The sequence below is a fragment of the Octopus bimaculoides genome, chromosome 3 (assembly GCF_001194135.2).
Source record: "Octopus bimaculoides isolate UCB-OBI-ISO-001 chromosome 3, ASM119413v2, whole genome shotgun sequence".
NCBI classification, from domain to species: Eukaryota; Metazoa; Mollusca; class Cephalopoda; order Octopoda; family Octopodidae; genus Octopus; species Octopus bimaculoides.
Window position 1 is genome coordinate 166168176 of NC_068983.1, and position 21228 is coordinate 166189403.

Consider the following 21228-nt stretch of genomic DNA (forward strand, 5'->3'; position numbering starts at 1 on the left):
GGAAAATGAAACCAACATCATATGAGAGAGAGAGAGAGAGAGAAAGAGAGAGAGAGAGAGAGAGAGAGAGAGAGAAAGAGAGAGAGAGTTGCATGTGGTGACACTCAGTTGCCAACCCCACCTTTTAATGAGGGAAAACTTAATCATGAATAACGTTTTTAGTAGATTTTAATGTTTTCTTATATTTCCAAGGAGGCTTTGATTAGTGGCCAAGAATTCAAAGAATGATATTCTGAAGTTCACTGCACCAAAGTGTAGTTAACCGTAGAATTAAAACATGAATATCCTCAGACAGAATGCAGACTGTGATGTAGGTGCTGGTCTTTCTTTCTTCTTTTATATGTCTCAGGCCTGAGGCTGTGGCCATGTCGGGGCACTGCTAGTATTGGTTATTTGATAATAATTGCCAGAAGGGAAAATGTTTTGAAAAATTAAGATATGGTTTGCCTGATGATTTTGTGCATTGATCAGGAGTTTACAATGTAACATAAGTGTCAATTCCATAGCAAATATTAACAATTATAGGAAACTCACTGATATAAGTGTCAATTCCATAGCAAATATTAACAATTATAGGAAACTCACTGATTTACTAAGTTTTCCTTCAATAGTTTTTTTCGTTTATTCATTTTACATCTTTTATTCCATACTAGCATGGGTTAGATGAATATATTAGTGAAGTATTGTTTTATAGCCAAATATCTTTCCCGTTTCTAACTTCTACCTGTCAGGTAAGAGGTCACTTATTTCACATGGCTATGAAGGCACAAAGTGAGAAGAAAGATTGCTGAGAGGAGAAGTGTCAGCAATGACACCATTCAGAGTGGCTTTTGTCAAGTGCAGATGTGAATGCACACCCACATGATAGGCTTCTTTCAATTTCTTTCTAATAAATTCACTCACAAGGCTTTGGTCACCCCGAATGTATAGTAAAAGATATTTTCTCAAGGTGCCATGCAGTGGGACTGAACCTGAAACTACATAGTTGGGAAACTTCTTAACCATACAGCCATGCCTATACTTATTCTACAAAACTTTCAACATCAAATGACTGTCCATTTCAAATGACTGTCCATTTCAAATGACTGTCCATTTCAAATGACTGTCCATTTCAAATGACTGTCCATTTCAAATGACTGTCCATTTCAGCACCAACTAGGATCAAAGTTGTTTGACTTTGGTAATCAACAGACAACAGGAACTGATCCCTCTGCCTTTCTAATGGAATGTGGTCCAATGGAAACTTGTAGACTTTATGGAAAGTGTGCTGCTATGAGGAATCCTATCAACCAAGTCTAATCATGAAACTGATGGATTTCATGTTTGCATCTAAACCAACTTATAATTGTATAAGTCAGATGGTAATCCATTTTAGTTTTTCAAGTGTTCAAACTGTTTGTTGGTTTAAATTGAAAATCAACAAACAGAACCAACTACAAGTGCTATTTTTCATCAAAAAGTGCAGAATTCATAGGATTTTATCAAGACAATAAATATTTTAGTAAAACATCACAAGATAAAGGGGTCAATACCATCATTGTACTACATACAGACCCTCTCTCATAAAATGTAGGTGCAGAATGGCTAAACAGTTAAGTAGTTCCCTTTGCAACCACGAGGTCCAGGTTTGATCCCACAACATAGCATCTTGGGCAAATGTAATTTTCTACAACCTTGGACCAGCTGGGCTCCTTGTGAGTGAAATTGGGTTTGAACGAAACAGTACAGAAGCCCGTCTAGGAGATTGTACCTGTAGATCAAAAGCAGGTAATTCAGTTGATTGTTGAACAACAAAAATATTCTTAGCCATTAGATAGGTTATATATATATACGTTATGGTGTATATGAATGATTCTTATCTACTCAGCAGCTATGTTTTATGATATCAATACTAGAAGCAATGTTAGAAGTAGTGTATGTTAATTAGTGGTGTGGTTTAGTTGGCTTACAGTTACCTTCATTAAAATACCTTCAGGTATCTCAACAAATACAATTTCTCCTTTCATCTAGTAAAATAATCTTCTTTAAAACATAATTACACCCATACTAATCTTTATTTCTGGAAAAAAAACAAAACGAAATGCCTTCATCCACTGTTCCCTGCCATTCAAATCTAAAAGTTGCCCAAGCAGAGTGGATTACTGAAATTATAAACATAATTATCATAAGCATAAAACACTTCATCATAGAGACAGTGTTTTCATAGATAATTGCATGTGTGATTAAATACTTGCAAGCTAATTACCATATTTAAAGCCTGAATCCTTTTTTGATTCTTTCCCTAAATGATGCTGAAAATTTTGTATTTGAGTAAAATTCAATGAAATCGGTAAGCAGCCTTCACAATTATGGTTGGCTCAGATTGTGTGACAAAACATACAAGAATATCAGCAATTAGAACATTCTGCAATAACTTTTAATACTAAAGATTAGTTTGTCAACAGAATGCATTTAATGCTTTTCTTTGAACGTTTTTTTTTTTTCAAAGAAAACATTTCTAGGCATTAACAGATCTAATCTTCTCCCGATGCTTCTGAAGGATACAATTCTAGAGAACCCCCTTCCTCCTCATTGACCTTCTCTAATCACTAATATGCAAGAACTCAAGCTGAATTTAATAATCTTATCAGAACACCTCTTTTTTATTTCTTTCTGTCTATAGAGGAACCTGCCAAAAATGCCAGAACACATTTTACCTCATAGCACATACACACACACACACCTAACTTATATTATGAAGTTTTATTAACGTGTTTTTCTTTTTGCTTCATATGCTATTCTTGATACAGACCATTACTCATTTTTCCAGACTTGTGTTGTTTAATTCTGACAAAATCTTCTATAGTGTATAATATTACTATGAAATTGCATAACCCTTAAATCTAGGAGGGTATAAAAAGCTTATGGGCACTGCCTCTCTCACAAAATAGAAACAAGAGCATCACACAGAAGCTCATACATTATGAAACAGTGAACATTACACAGGTGATATATGATAAACCAACACAAGAAGATGCTGTATAAACAATCATTGAGATTTAGTAAGATAGAAATTGAAGAGCTGTGAAGATGCTAACATTACTGTTATTGGTAATGGTCTTTGAATATTTAAATAACCAAAAAAATTTCAAAATTTCGAACACTATTGATTTTTGAAAGCTGAATTGAAACTAATTTTCTAGAGGGAAAGAAGAAGAGTCTATTGTTAAATATTTTATAATCAACGAAAAGATCAAAAGGAAGTTGATGTTGCTAAGATTCAATTCATAACTGTGAGATACACAACCTGATAGCATGAAGTATTTAGAGGGTGTATGAAGCGGGGGTGGGGGAGTTCAATTTCAGTTGCAATAATTATGTTAATAGAACATCAACACAGCTGGGAATTATAATCCCAGATGAACTTTCTGGGCAAGCACACATCTATAACTTTATTATGTAAACTGATTTCTGATCCCTGGGATCTCAACCTGATGCTAGAAAACACTTCCAGTGTCGATCATTTACTGGGAAAGATACTTAGAAACATATCTTCTATTACAACCCCAGACTGATCAAGGCTTTGTGAGTTTGATAGATGGAAACTGTGGGGAAGCCTATTGTGTGTGTGTATATATATATATTTGTATGCATGCATGTGCATGTCTTCATGTTTACCATCACAGCACTTGACACCTGCTGTTGGTTTGTTTATGTTCCCATAACTTAATTGAGTCTGATCGAGTAAGTATCAGACTTAAAAAGAATAAGTATTTGAGTTGAAATGATCAACAACACCTTCCAAAGTGGTGCCCCAGCATGGCCACAGTCCACTGACTGAAACAAGTAATAGAATATATATAAAACTTTGTTTCATAATATCTGAAACATTATAAAAAGGTGTTAATTTTTATGCCCACCTTTAATTACGGTCCTGCTTTTACTTTATAAGAAAACACTTTCAAATGACAGAAAAATAACAACAACAACAAAAGATCTATTTTGAAATAATGTGATGCTAAAGGAAAGAATATTTGCTGAATAACAGCGTCAGTTTCTACATAAACTTTAATGAAATGTGACAGTAAAGTTTTTTGTTAGATGGAATGATTGCAATCAGTAAGATATGAAGCACTGAGAAAAGTGCAGATGGCTTTAATTTGCTTTGATTAAATTAGTTTGAACAACATATATATATATATATATATATATATATATATATATATATATATATAAGTGGCACTGTTAGATCCGAGAACTGATATCAAAAAGGAGCATTAAAGTATAAAAAAAGAGGAGAGGCTGGGTAGAAAACTTGAAGGGTTGAGTAAAAATATGCAAAGTTGAAGAACAATTCAAAAAGAAGTTTTCTATTGAGTTTGGAAAACTAGATTTACAGTAAGTACAATAGAGTACAGTAAGTAAGGAGAAAGAGAAAATGGTTTTTGTGGGGCTGTGACTGCATTTTTTTAGCAATAGGAACTAAAAATATTTGTTTTGGTATATAATAGTGACAATAAGTGAGTGTAAAATGGTGATCCTTAGCACCCTAAATTCGTTTATTATCAAGGCTGCTGATCCTTTAACAGTAAACATTGTTTTTGTATCCAGACTTAGGAGGAATGAAATATAGAAATGTAGAAAAATACAGACTTTCAGGAGTTTACAAAAATTCTATCTCAATATATCTGAAACACATAATTTTGATTTACAGCGATTTATCCATTCACAGGTATTGAGATTAATTGCATAAACAGGTATTGAGATTAATTGCATAAACAAATGAGATGAAGTAAAGTTTTAATGCAATTCACAGACATAAAAGAGACATTGAGTAAAGAGGAGGGAAAATTGGACATCACAATTCAATTTGAAATAGCCAAATGAAAAATCATTGTGGCTACCTGTTTGTACTACAAAAGACCTTTACTCAATAAATGCACAGCTGGGCCCAGGATATCCCTACCACCTGTCATCTCTTTAACTGCAGTTTTTCCTTGACACCACTAATCTTTCTCACTACTCAGAACCATTTCACTTGATATCCATTCCTCATTCTTAATACTGTCTTCTCTACTCATATTTTACACTGACCACCTCCTCCTGAGCCACCAAACCATCATCATATGTCTCCATCATCATATGTCTCTTTTTCTCCCCATGGACTACACCGGTTTCTCTCTCTTGCAACCTCTCCCCCACTCTTTTATCATTCTCCTGTTTACTGTATTACCACTGTTCTGCTGTTATTCACCTCCCTACATCATCCACCCCATGACCATATCTAATTTTTACAGTTGTCACCTACTCTTCCCTAAGTTCCCTGTTTACACTCCACTCAATACTTGTTCTTCATTACATTCACCCTCCCACTTATTCCCCATCTCTAACTATTTCTCACTTTCCTATACACTCTTGCAACCTCTACCCATCCATACTCTCACTTCTACTAACCTTGTACCAGGGGGGTACAGCTCCACTCTCCCTTCTAAAATATAAGTAGACATGTGGCCCCTCTACAGCAAGGAACCTGTTCTGCCCTGACCCCTTCTCTCATACTTTAAACCCTCATCTCTTAGTATAGAGCAGTGCCTCTTGATGCTTGTAGCCTTGCAAATTACTTGGCAACCTCACTAGAGCTGGTGGCATGAAAAAAGCACTTGGAATACTCAGTGAAGTGGCTGGCATTTAGGAAGGGCATCCAGGCATAGAAACCCTGCCAAAGTAGACAGTGGCAGACAACAATCTACTGACTTGTTGAACCCTGTCAAACTGTTTGGCTAATATCAACATGAAACAAGGATGCTAATGATGAAGATGGAGAGTATGCCTATTACCTATTAACTAAATGAGAGAAAGAGAGAGAGAGAGAGAGAGAGAGAGAGAGAGAGAGCAGTTCATAGCAACTAACTGAGAGGTCAGGTGTTTGTGTTTGTCTTTGGTGCCATAGTCTCATCATTGGTTTCAAATTTTGGCACAAGGCCAGCAAGTTTGGTGGGAGGGGTAAGTCATTTACATTGATCCCAGCATTCAACTGGTACTTATTTCATCGACCCTGAAAGGATGGAAGGTGCAGTCAACCACCACGACAGAATTTGAACTCAGAATGCAAAGATGGACGAAATGTTGCCAGCTTGATTTAATTATTGCTCCAACTCTTCATTACTTAATATACGGAATTGTGTGTTTCTGAACATTAGACTCATTCATGTGGAGAATGTCCTCACACACTTCCTATACACACACACACGGAGGATGATGTCATGTTCAGAAGCCACAGTTTTACACAACAATCTCATTTATTCCTATCCTGTAAAGTTATTTGATCTACCAAACCAAACCTGAAACTCACAAACAATTCTCTAAAGACAACTCCCCCACCCTTCCTTATTTGCATTTATATTTTAGCAACTGACTATTTTCTCAAATGTTTTAAGTTCATCTTTGGGACAAAGTCTTAGTAAATCATGTATATTCTTTTCCTCTAACTTATCCAAATCTATGAGCTGCCTCCATAGCAACCATAAAACTTTACCCTATCTTTAGTTTACTTCTATTATGCAGTCATCATCATTATTTCCTGTCCAGTTTCCCATGCCAGACAGAACTTGCTGAGGCAGCTCTTCTGCAGCTGGATGCCCCTCCTCTCACCAAACCTCATCTGTTTACAAACAAGATCCTATTCCCCCACAGATTGAAATATCATGCACAGAAGATTGGAAATGAATCCTCATCATCATCATTTAACATCTGCTGTCCATGCTGGCATGAGTTGGACGGTGTGTCCAGAGCTAGCAAGGTGGGGAACTGCACCAGACTCCAGTCTGATTTGGCATGGTTTCTATGGTTGGATGCTCTTCCTAACACCAATCGCTGCACAGTGCAATGGGTGCTTTTACATGCCACTGGCATGGGTGCCATTTGCATGACACCAGTTTCTGCCATGACTACGATTTCACTTGGCTTCATGGGTCTTCTTTTTAAGCACGGCATAATGCCAAAGGTCTCAGCCATTGCCTCTGTGAGGCCCAACTCTCAAAAGGAGCTCAGCCCATTTGCCATGTATATATTCATATGGGTAAGGTGAGTGTGTACTCGTGTCCCCTTATCTTGATATTATCATATGAGCATCACCATCCTACAGGTGGTGTCATTCATTTACAGTCTTCCATGAAATACCTGGTCAAATACTACCTTGCTTGGAAACAGGTGTGGCTTGGTGGGAGAAAATCTGCCTCAACAAATTCCATGAGACCCATGCAAATATGGAAAAATTGTACATTAAAATGATGGAGAATCCATACCAACATAAATGGTTAGCACTCTAGCTGCGAAACCACCAACTTTATAATCACATTATTTTGTCACACTGCCCATGGTTGGCACAAATAATTACACTTTGTTTAGTAAGAAAACTCAATAAGTTCAAATGGCATCTCTGTCTTTGTGTGAAGAGCAACGCTTCAAATGTTGCAGTCTTCTCTTTTTGTAGTAATTAAACAATGAATTCCCTTTGGAATAATTACTGCTGACACAGGCCATCAACGTTTTCCATGGATTCTAGATTTTTATCTCATCATTTTATTTACACTAATAAAGAGATAGAGTGAATTGTTCCAGCTAAAAATGTATGAGGAAATTTCATCAAAGAAACTGATGAAATAACCATCAGTTTCTTTCAGATGATTTTAGAAATCATCTCCAGCTAATCGTTGAGAGGATGTTGGTGTTGCCTTGGCAGAGGTTTGTGCTTTCTGAGTGCTCTTGTTGAATTTGTCAGTAGATGCTTCCTCTGCATTCGGCACAGAACAATGTCAATGACGGAGGGAAACGAGGCTGAGTCAGTTTGAATTTCATCACTGGGCACCACAGCATGAATTAACTTTTATTTCCATGGCAAGAGATTTGCTGCAAGAATTTGGTTTACATTAAGACTTCTTGGACACTGCTGTGCTACATTAAGGGAATCTCATGTTTTGTAGCTACTGACAAATCCCCTTTTGTGAAAGGGGTTTTGTACATGTGTTAATAGCCACCCATGCAGGTAACAGCATATGGCTCCTTAGAGAAATAGGTACATCTGTTATCTGTACTATTTGCAGTGCTGTGACTCCTTAAGAACTGATGTTCAGGTGAAAAAAGAAAAAAAAACAAAAAAAAAGGAGAGGGAAGTGCTCAGCTACCAAACCGACCCCCTCCCCATCTCATCCCCCACCCCGAAAGATAACTAGTAATACATTTGGATCTCTTACAAGTCAAACTTCAAAGGTTCATGTAAAGCATAATAAGTTCATCTGCTGCTTCAACCCTCATAGGCTAAACTCAACACAGTTTTGCCACTGTCAACACAACATCATTGTCATCATTAACTCCACCCCCTTCCCCACTAAATATTTTCATGATAAATTGTTTGTGAAGATGATGTGAATTTTTGATATGTAATAATTAACATAGCAAAATATCTAACTTCAGTCTTCAAAAATGCTAAGAATCAGCTTTAAAATGTGTCCCCCCCCGTGTGTGTGTGTTAATAGTGTGTGCATTATACATGTTAGCTTTACCACAATCCTAGATTGATTCCTTACATAATAGAGATATCCCAAAACTGGACAAAACCAACAGCAAGTGTGTGTATGTATGTATAAACAATATAATTTTCCACTAAGGTAGGCTGCAGAGAAATGATAATTTACTGAGAATCAAATATTGGGAATATCTTTAGTAGTCACACGAAGTAACTAATAATCTCGTTGCAAGGGAGGTAACTACTGACTAACTGAAGATGTTTAGTTGAACGCGTGTGTGCGCGTGTTGCCAAAATGATTCCTCTTCATCCTTATTCTTTTACTCTCTTCTCCACATTTCTCCTACAAATCAAATCTATTTTGGTACCTAATTTTGTTACTTAATTGATATCTCATAATTTCACTCTTTTCTACATATTTGGTTTAAAAATCCTTCACAAAGATTATCTCCACATAGCAAACAACAATCACAGATGCGTCTTGTTTTCTCTATTTACCCAAATCATGCCACCATAGAAATATAAAAAGAAAAAGAAAAAACGAAGAGAACTCATGATGATGCCATTCGTATGTGTGTGTACACACGTGTACAAATAAATAAATAATGGGGGTGGGGGTGTAAGGAAAGAAGAAGGGAGAAGTCCATCAAATTCGCGTGCGATTTGAACTTTTCTAACTATTTCGATATAAGATATAAACAAACTGAAATCGAATAAACTCAACACAGATTTTTTCGTCATTAAACACCACACACTGTACAGTCTCTCTCTCTCACTCTCTCAACATCTCTCTCTATATCCATACACAGAGGAACACAGATGTGTGTGTGTGTTTATATATATATATATATATATATATATTATATATATATATATATATATATATATATATATGTATGTATGTATGTATGTATGTATGTATGTGTGTATGTATATGGTGGGACATGTGGCGTGCGAGTTCAAGTATTAGTTATATTTATTCAACATTTTCAACCATATCTCCGCCGCACAACATCTGCTGTGCAGAAAGTTAGAGGTGGAGAGAGAGAGAGACAGAGATATTATTAAATAAGTCAAAAATAGATTTTTGTGCACCCAATAAGGATAAAATGTTACAAAAAGGTTACAAGAGACACCCCAAGTTTCCGACATACCCCAAAACAACAGTGCCAAGTTCACATAAATAGGGTAGTTATTTCCATCAATACGGCTGATGTACTTTAGATTTTCAAATAAGGCAAAACCTCACGTTACCTAACATTTTTCCAACAACTTAATTTGATCTAAATCATTAAAATAAGACAAATTAAGAAATTATCAATACACAGAAACCAAACATTAAGCACTTTCCAGTAAGTTTGCTAAGTGGAGGTGGATGTTTTTCCAGATCCATTTCTCACAAAGCAGCGAAACTAATTGTCATTGTTTTAATGTACATTTTCCCAGGGTTGCAACGGGTCAGATTTTCTATGGCTGGATACCCTTCCTGTCATCACCTGTTTCTAAATGAAGTGATATTTCCTTATGGCCAGACTGTTTTTGTGAAAGATTGGAAAGAAAGGCACTGCTTGTATGACAGTGATGCTCATTTACAAGTGTCATTCCATGACAGGACAAAATGATTCTAAAACACACACACACACACACATGCATACATTATATAAGTAGGACTTCTTTCAGTTTCTGCTGACCAGATCCACCATAGCACTGGGACAACGCAGCAGCAGTACACAACATGGAACTATAAGCAAACTGCTTAACCGTACAGACATGCTTGCATCAGCTGCAAGGAATGACAGAGCCAGATGACAAGAATTAAATAAAATTCTTACTTTAAAAGGTAGAAAATCATGAAATCACTGTCACCACGCTTCTTGTAAAAATATAATGTGTGTGTGTGTGTGTGTGTGTGTGTGTGTGTGTGTGTGTGTGTGTGTTATGTATGCAAAACCACTAAGACTAAAACAGGAATTGCTGAATAAATATATAATAGTATGTTGCTTAATTTCTTGAAAGAAGACAGAAATGTCTCAAAACATGTAAGAAGAACGATGAGACACCAGAAAGGAAACGAATAATACTGGTTCCAGTTTGTCATATAATTTACAACACATATCAAAATATATAGGTCTAGCAAGGGGAATTAGCAACCATCTAAACGGAGAGAGAGAGAGAGAGAGGGAGAGAGAGAGAGAGAGGGAGAGAGGGAGAGAGAGAGAACTTGAGAATATGTACAATTTATTTTTACAGAAAGTTTGATTAACCACCAATATGATACATCAACCATCATACAACACAATAGAAAAGGTCAGATCTGCAATAAATGCAATGGACTCTGAATAGAATAGATTCAAACTCTGTTGCCTGTATGATGGACAAAAGGTTAATGAAGACTATATTTATGGAAAGAGACTGTTTCATAAAACGATAAGTTTGACTGAAAAAACATTATCCGTCTCTGTTTAAAAAAACTCTCTTCTATAATAATCTGCAGAAAGGAAATGGCTTCAAAATCTCTTGGGAGGAGCCAGATGCTGGACAGCGAAATGTTTGTGTGAACAAGCATGTATAAACCATTCTATGGCAGTGATTAGATATGGTTACTCTCAACAATGTCTGCTGAGGGTGTGCTGTAACTTAAGAAGTATTTTCTTAGCACTTATTGAAAACAAGCCGCGTGAATCATGCAAAACTACAAACAATTCAGAATACTGTAGGGTTCAAGTCAGTATTTAACCAAAGTACATACTCCAAATATATTCTCTCTACTGCATGTGCATGTGGTTATATGAGTGTGTACACACAAATGAAGGTAAGTGTGTGTATATATGTGTGTGAATATGTAATGTGTAATATATGTGTGTGCATATGTGCAAGTACATCATTGTGTATGTGTGTACAAGTTTCAGTTTTTCTACTAACAACTTGCTATGTTTTAGAATGTTTTCTTCTTGCAGTTGTAATCCCAATATCTGCGGCCTTAATTCTACAGATGCCAGGCACATCCTGCAACAGAATGGGGGTTGCTTTCATACAAAAATCTGGTGGGAAAGAAAAGAATATCAAGAGAGGGGAACACGATGAACATCATTTTAAAGAACTAATGAAATTTTCCAGATGTCATAAAATATTAAAAAAAAAACAAGTTATCTTCCAAATTCCTGTCTTCACTTTGGAATATAAAAGCTCATTGAGTGACTGGTTAAAATAAAATCCAAAGAAAGGACTGATAATGAAACCAAAATGATCCATGAAAATACATGAATAGATTTGGGTATTCCAAATAAGAGAAATGAATTTGTAAATACTTAGGAGACACTTACCAAATGTCATTAAATGAAAATGTATTAATTTAATATTCTCTTCAGTTAAATCTTTTCATTTTATAAAATAATAATAATAATAACAATAATAACAATAATAATAATAATAATAACAATCCTTTATACTATAGGCACAAGGCCTGAAATTTGCGGTAGGGGACTAGTTGATTACGTTGACCCCAGTGTTTTACTGGTACTTAATTTGTCGACCCCGAAAGGATCAAAGGCGAAGTTGACCTTGGTAGAATTTGAACAGTGGCAGACGAAATAGCGCTAAGCATTTTGCCTGTTCACAATTCTGCCAGCTTACTGCTTTATTCACAAATAATATCAAAGTAAATAATAATAATTCTTTCTACTGTAGGCACAAAGCCTGAAGTTTGGAGGGAGGGAACAGGTTGATTACATCGACCCCAGTGTGTAACTGGTGCTTAATTTATCGACCCTGAAAGGATGAAAGGCAAAGTCAACCTCAACAGAATTAGAACTCAGAATGCAGCATCAGACAAAATACCACTAAGCATTTTGCCCGCCATGCTAACAATTCTGCCAGTTCACCACCTTAAAAGTGAATGGTTTCAAATTTTCCACAAGGTCAGCAATTTTGGGGGAGGAGATGAGTCAATTACATCGACCCCAGTGTTCAACTGGTACTTATTTTATCAACCCCAAAAGGATGAAAGGTAAAGTTGTCCTTGGCGGAATTTGAAATCAGAACACAGCGCGGGACAAAATATCACTAAGTATTTCATCCAGCATACTCATGATTCTGCTAGCTAGACACCTTATTCACAAAGAATATCTAAGTGAATAATAATAATAATAATAATAATAATGATAATAATAATAATAATAATAATAATAATAATGAACTTATTGTATACAGTGCTCAGGTGCACTACAATTCATCAGAAAAAGTAACCAAAATTGCATGAACAGTGCACAGAATATGCAATGTTCATGCAGTTTTGGTTACTTTTTCTGATGTAAACTTCTTAAGAATTTTCTAGTTTTATCCTTATTACTATTATTGAGTGAGAGAGCAACACACCATCATCAAAGTGATATTGGGGTACAAATATATGAAGCCCAGTATACCCATCATGACTACCCTTCTGATAAGGGTACACTAAGCACATGCATCACAACCACGTGTGCAACATAGTGACCTCATATCAATATAAACAGCACATGACCTTGCAGTTGGGGTCTGATTAGAGTTTCCTCCAGGTTGAGTAGCCCATCCCACCCAAAAGGTCCCTGAATAAGGATTATTTAAGGATGATGATCAAAACACCCATTTTTCCAGGGGTCAATTATCCAAACTCCAAAGAATCCCTCTCAAAACATCGCTATGATGCTCCCTCACAGAGATGATCATATCATAACATCAGTCACTAGGGGACATGCTCAACTGGTTAAGGTCAAGCAACTGACAAACGAAACTGTGGTATTGAGCAGAATATTTGCTGCAGCCCATCTTTTACACCAAGACAAAACATGTACAGGATAACATTTCCAATCAATTAAGATCAGAAGCCAAGAGAGCCACTGCCTGGGACTGCATCCGGGCATATTATTATCATTATTATTGATATTATGATTAATATTATTTTGGTTGAGTTTTCTGGTAATCCTTCCCATTAAGATTATTTATAACAAGCAATTTGTATCAAGTTTATAGAAGTGTGTCAGGAGGATTCTTATATTACAGAGTGCCTCAGTTTTTATTTTAACCAGACCCCTACCCAGCCTCCTATCAATGAGCTATTACATCAAGTTATATATTTATGAAAATCACCAATAAGATGGAATAATCCTGTCAAATGGTCCCTAAAGCTGATCCATCTACTTAAAAAACTAAAGATCGACAAAATTAACAATCTTTTGTGTTTCAGTCATGCAGCCATGCTGGGGCACCACTTTGAAGAATTTGGGTTGAACAAAGCGACCCCAGGACTTATTCTTTTTTTTTTTTGTAAAGCCTGGTATTTATTCTATTGGTTTCTTTTGCTGAATCACTAATAGGGATATAAACATACCAACACCAGTGGTCAAATGGTGATGGGGACGCAAACACAGACACATATATCATCATCATCATTTAATGTCCGCTTTTCATGCTGGCATGGGTTGGATGGTTTGACAGGAGTTGGTCAGCTCTCCAGTTGCCCAGGCTCTATGTGTGTTTTGGCATAGTTTCTATGGCTGGATGCCCTTCCTAATGTCAATCCACTCACAAGGCTCTGATTGGCCTGAGACTGTAGAAGACACTGGCCCAAGGTGTCACACAGTGGGACTGAACCCAGAACCATGTGGTTTGAGAAACAAACTTGGTATCACACGAACATTTTGAAACAGCATTTGAAATCATTAAACAGCATTGTTTTGACTCATCTATGCTGATTTCTGTAAATAATTACTGAGAGATAATATGGCAATGTTGCAAAAAGTCACACTAAAGGAGGAGGCCATTTCAGTCAATATGGAGAAAGGGCTTTGTTTAGCTCTCAGTGTAAATTTCAGGTTAAAGTTATTCTAGGAAGTGTAATTACTTGTTGTGGGCAGCAAGAAACAATGGTTCCCAGAGAAAGAGTAAAAGATAAGGTTACTACTGTCATTGATACCAAAGATATTATTTCCTGAAGCAATACACACACAAAGTTACATTGTATGTCAAAGGAAGGGAGTAGTTTTCTGGGTCAGGGGATAACAAAAACAACAACAAAAGCAAAACAAAGAAAACGCCAATGAGGATTAGATATTTGGAATCTTACTGTCAACAATGTTTCTATGCAAGGAATCTAGACAGAAAATCTAAACTGTATTAAAAAAAGCTATCAACATATAATACAAAGAAAGTTATGACTGTAGAAGAAATAAAGAACACAGCAGATAAAAACCTCTGATATTTACACAGCCATTTGCATGATGCTAGTGTAGTTAAGCAGGTGGTAACAAGGTTTTCTTGGAGCTTTTTTAGTGTTCTTTTCCAGTTACCAGCATATCTTGAACTAGCACACTCTGTATTTTTTTGTTGAGATGTTTACTAGGAATGGTAAATTTTGGAGTTTTATTCATTCATTCTTTTTTAGCTACATCTTGTACACAATGCCCTGCTAAATCAGACAACACTACCTACTCTGCTTATACAAATTCAAAGAAAATAAAGTAATATATATATATATATATATATATATATATATAATTTATTATTTGCATATTATATTCTTCAATATTTCTAAAAGGTCATGGTGAAAAACTATCCTAGTTTAGAACTGAATTAACCATCATTTCATTTTGTTCTACTCAAATTGATCAGCATTCTTCCTGGTACAGACCCATGATATCGTTCCAAAATCAGAGACATGTTCCCAAAAAGCAATGGACAATATTTCCTTTGGCAGTATATCTCATCAACATTATCACTGTTTTGATGCCAACTTTTCTATGCTTGCAATGGTCTGACAGCTTTCTACAGCTGGATGCCCTTCCTGTCACCAATTCTCAAATGTTTCCAAATGAGGTAATATCTACCCTGGATCGGACATGTTTGTCATGGAAGACTGGAAACAAACAATATAACTTGTATGACTTGTTTACAACCATGTGATATCAAGACAAAGGGACACACCAACACATATAGGATGGGCTTATTCTACAGTTCCCATCTTCCAAATTGGTCAGCCTAGAGCTGTGGTAGAAGACACCCAAAGTGCCTTAGATTGAACCCAAAACCATATGGTTGGGAAGGAAGATTCTTAACCACACAGACATGCCTTAAATTATCAATGCAAAATATCTTAATCATTGCAAATCAAAAAATTCCATTCAAATCAGTTATGTTAAACCAAAGATGGCAATTCTGTCCATTAATCAGTATAAAATTAACTGCTGAATCATTATCCAAAAACAAAAGAGATATATTAGCATTGCTCATACAGTTAGTCTCCTGCTAAAAGCTTAGCATCCAGATACATATTTCTACACAAAGGCATCGCCTCTGATGTGAATATTAGCAATGGCATTAAAAACAAAAACAAAAAAAAAACAGTAGGGGAGTAGGAATCACAATAAATATAATATTTTTCTAAATATCTCAGCCCATTATCAGGACTCATTTTCCACATGTATCAAAAGCAATATTCAATAAGGGACCAAATGCTTTTTGTTCATTGATTGTCACTAGACTGAAGAAAAAAAAGGCCTTCTAAACTATTCATTACAAGGGAAGTAAGATATATAAATTAATTAATTAATATAGATGATGATGATGATGATGATGATAATGATAATGATAATAATAATAATAATAATAATAATAATAATAATAATAATAATAATAATAAAGAAAAACTGATCAAAGGCTTATAAAGCAACAAGAAATATTCAATATCTGAAATTTGATTTTGTTGTTTGTTTCAGTTAGTTAATAACAACTTAATTTCTTTTCATGTTGTTTGTGGTAACATAAATATATTTCTAAATCAATTTCTCTGCAATTCACACACACACACACATTTATGTAGCTGCGTAGATTTACTAAGTACTATAAAACATTATATGAGTAGAAAACCCCAAAAAATAATGGCTTGTATTATAGTTACAAGAGTATTGTGTGTGTGTGCACGTGTACACACACACTCAATTAGTATAGAAAGACAACAGGGTTTTATCCAGAGAGGTCAAACAGCTTACAACTGGCATTTAAACCATCTTACACAAATATATTTATTGCATGTCCCTGCGCAGAGTGAAATCAAATGTTACGATTAAAAATATTTGCAAGTTCAATTCTAACCTAAGAGTGAGTACGTACACATGTACATAAGAGAGAGAGAGAGAGAGAGAGAGAGAGAGAGAGAGAGAGAGAGAGAGAGAGAGAGAGAGAGAGAGAGAGAGAGAAAGTATGAAGTTCAAAGACAGGGAATACAGCAATTGAAATACAGTGTAGCTGGAACACACTAGATGAGGTTAATAATACAATTAATGCATTATACTATTCAAGGAAAATAAGCTCATTTTACATCCCTCTTCAAATTTACAACTACATAATTGTATTAAAATATATTATTACAAAATACCTAGATGACCAAGTCAGTAGTGGGGGTGGGTGTACTGAAAGTGTAGCTGCTAGAATAAGAATAGCCTGGGCAAAGTTCAGAGAGCTCTAACCTCTGCTGGTGACAAAGGGCCTCTTGCTCAGAGTAAAAGGTAGACTGTATGATGCATGTGTACGAACAGCCATGCTACATGGCAGTGAAACATGGGCCGTGACTGCTGAGGACATGCGTAAGCTCGCAAGGAATGAAGCCAGTATGCTCTGCTGGATGTGTAATGTCAGTGTGCATACTCGACAGAGTGTAAGTACCTTGAGGGAAAAGTTGGACCTAAGAAGCATCAGATGTGGTGTGCAAGAGAGACGATTGTGCTAGTTTGGGCATGTGGCAAGAATGGATGAGGATAGCTGTGTGAAAAAGTGCCACACCCTAGCGGTTGAGGGAGCCCGTGGAAGAGGCAGGCCTAGGAAGACCTGGGATGAGGTAGTGAAGCAGAACCTTCGAACATTAGGCCTCACTGAGGCAATGACTAGTGACTGAGACCTTTGGTAATGGGCTGTGCGTGAGAAGACCCGGCAAGCCAAGTGAGACCATAACCCGTGGCCTATGCCAGGGGCGTAACCAGCCCACTTATGTGTACCTTTCCTTCATTGGACACTAAACTCTGCTTTCAAAGACCTGTAGAGGCAAGTGAAATTGAAATCAAATTCGATGACTGGCATCCATGCTAGTGGAGCGCTAAGAGCACCATCCAAGCGTGATCGTGGCCAGAGCAGCTGACTGGCTTCCATGCCAGTGGCACGTAAAAAGCACCATTTGAGTGTGATCGTTACTAGCGTTGCCTTACTGGCACTTGTACCGGTGGCACATGAAAAAAATATTCGAGCAAGGTCGTTGCCAGTGTCGCTGGATTGGCACCTGTGCAGGTGGCACATGACAAACACCATTTGAGCGTGGCAGTTGCCAGTACCGCCTGACTGGCCCTTGTGCCGGTAGCATGTAAAAGCACCCACTACACTCTCTGAGTGGTTGGCGTTAGGAAGGGCATCCAGCTGTAGAAACTCTACCAGATAGGATTGGAACCTGGTGCAGCCATCTGGTTTGCCAGTCCTCAGTCAAATCGTCCAACCCATGCCAGCATGGAAAGCGGACGTTAAACAATGATGATGATGATGATATATATTTAAATAATATAGTATGATATTTTTAAATAATAAAATAATAAATGAAATGAGGACTACATGATAGTGAATACATGTCCTCTGAATACAGAGGACATGTGAAAAGTAGAGAGGAAAGAAACTAGGATGCTCCATTGGATGTGCAATGTCAGTGTGCATGTACGACAAGGTGCTAATGAATGGAGAGGAAACAGATGTAAGAGAGAAAACTGTGCTGGTTTGGTCATGTGATGCATAGGGATAAGGAGGGTTGCATAAAGAGGATGGGACTTGTGGAAGACATGGGACAAAGTACTGAAGGCTGGTCTTATGATGCTGAACCTTACAGAAGAGACAGTAAAGGACCAAGATGATTGGTGTTTTGCAGTGCTTGAGAATAGCAAAAATAATATCCTAAAACTACTTTGTTATGCCTGTCTGTGCTGGGCCCTGTCCTTCCATTCTCTCTGGCACATCAAGCATCATCGCCCAACTTTCACCTCCTAACACCTATCATTCTCCTCCATCTATGGTACTACTCGGCTGCTGTAATCACCTGAGAACAGAATCAGCACATAATACATCCCCTCCCTTCCAGCCTCCTTCTGCCCCTCTGGAACCACTTCCATTCCATTCATAGCATCCCTGCCCACACTGTTTTGACCAATAAACCCTCTTTCTGTGCTTTCAGCCATTGCTCTCCTGCCCCTTCTCTCTCCTACTCCATCCTAAACACTCCTCTTATCTGCTATCATTCTCAATATCCACGCCTATCTATCACCCTGACCCACCCACCTATTATAGCCCCTTATGTATCCGTATAACTCCCCCTCCACTACTCCGACACCTTGCACATACTCACTGTTGTATTCTCCTTCCTGAGCCACTTCTATATTTCCTACCTAGATTTTCCCCCCATCAACCACACCCCTACCCTTCACTACATTAACCTCTGCCCCCACCTACTTACTTCCCACTCACCCTCTCCTTCCCTCCCATGACCCACTGTCCATAGCCTCCCTTCTGCTCACCCTCAGGCACTCCATCGCTGCCTTCCCTTTATCTCCTTCAGCCAAGTTTCTCCTCTCTAGCAAGACATCATACCTGAGTCTTTGAACACCTGGTGCAAAGCCATCCACTTCTACCTTCCCTTCTTAAATACTCCCCTCTTAGCAGCGAGAGCTTTTTCCTTTTCCTTTTCTCTTTTCTTGTCTTGCAGGTTACACACAACTTCACTCGTACCAGTGGCATGAAAGCAAAAAGCATCCAGTACACACTTCCAACGGATTGGCATTAGGAAGGGCGTCCGATCATGTCATGGTTTACATTGGAGCTCAATGTGGCATTGTGGCTTGCTAGATTTTATCAAACTGCCCAAACCATATCAGCATGGAAGATAAATGTGAAATGTTGATGAGAGTATGGTTAAATCTCTCAGATTCACTTTCTTGGCCATGAACTTTATGGGAAGTTTCTCTGTCAAAACCCAGTAATATAATTAAGTTATATTATTATTTCTGATTTGGGCACAAGGTCAGTGCACTTGCGGGGGGGGGGGCTTGTCAGTTCCATTGACCTCAATACATGACTGGTATTTTATTTTATAAACCATGAAAGGAGGAACAGCAAAGTTGACTTCAGTGAGATTTGAACTCAGAACATAAAGAGCTTCTCTGAAGACATTCTGCTGTTCTACTCACCCTATAATTCCTTACCATTACAAACCAGTTTTTCCCATACTCTACTGATTTCTGTCAGCTCACAGTTGAAGAACATAAGAATATATTTACAAATAATAATAATAATAATCCTTTCTATTATAGGCACAAGGCCTGACATTTTAGGGGAGGGGCTAGTTGATTACATTGACACCAGTACTTAGCAGGTACTTATTCCAAAAGGATGAAAGGCAAAGTCAACCTTGGTTGCATTTGAACTCAAACTAACAACAATAACTGCTCTATAATGTGTGTTGCTAAACAGATATTTAAAAAAAAACTGTATTACAAGTAAGAATAAATTAATAGAGAGTTGAAGAATATGCTTCAAAGTGCTAGGTGAACCAATATTTCATTATAGAAGGAAACTAATTAAATTGTAATTATACAGCAGAGTATTAAATATTTTTCCTGTTGGCTTTTGAAATTAGTCTTTGAAATTTAGTACATTAAAAACATTAACAACTAAAATACTATTTTCATGTGGAATGAAAAGAAGCTCCAAGCAGTACCCACGGAAATATGCATGGCCCATTTTATGGCACAGTGTCTGCTATAAATATTCCCTCCCGCCCACAGCAATAATATCATGTCATTTACTTGATAATCCTTTGGCTAGGAAACCTAGTCTCTTCAGTTTCGTTTCCTCTTCCAGCCTGACACAAAGTATCCTTGTCTGTTATCATCTCGCTCATAATTTGCCTTCTTTCTTGATTAACGATCCTCATTCTTTCTCTAATTGCCTTAGCTTCACTGTTAATCACCTGACACCACCTAGCTCTGTTTCTTGTATTAATTTCATTCCTTTCCTCCTGGATTAATGCTTCGTATCGTTTCCCCGATTCTCCTCTCTTCAGTCCATATTCCTTCTCTTTGTTCTTTCCTCAATCCTTCCCTGCCTCTTTTCATTCAATTCCCACTGTTGTCCTCTCCATCATTGTGGTTGCCATAAAACACCAAACTCAGTTTTGGTCATAAAATAATTTAAAAAGTACTCTGATGGTATATAGTCGATGTATACACACCCATATACAAATACTAATGGCATGCACACATATACATGTGCCCCCACTCTCTCATACAAACAAAGCTAATAGTCATCTGTGTGTGTGTGTGTGTGTGTGTGTGTGTGTGTGTGTGCATGCCAACAGAATTTGTGTGTATACAAAATGCATGTGTCAGTAGCACTCGTTTGAATATCTCTCTCTCTCTCACACACACACTTACACAATTTAACCATCCTCTTTCCAAACACTTTCCAAAGCATGACCTTTTTACACCACAGGAACACATTGTTAGCACTCTAATAAAATAGGTATTTGAACTGAAACTATGGAGATCTATGATGATATTTTCCACAAATTTCTTACATGGTATTATCAAAATGTTAAAACATATTTTCTGCTGGAAGCAACAATTTCAAAACATACACACAAAGAATAAAGCTGACAGAGAAAACTCTGC

General features: G+C 37.0%; 1 protein-coding gene across 8 annotated transcripts in view; it reads right to left on the bottom strand.

Annotated features, from left to right (window-relative positions):
- LOC106867341 (rho GTPase-activating protein 39) overlaps positions 1-21228 on the bottom strand; it is a 452309-nt gene that overhangs the window by 105139 nt on the left and 325942 nt on the right. The window lies entirely within an intron of this gene.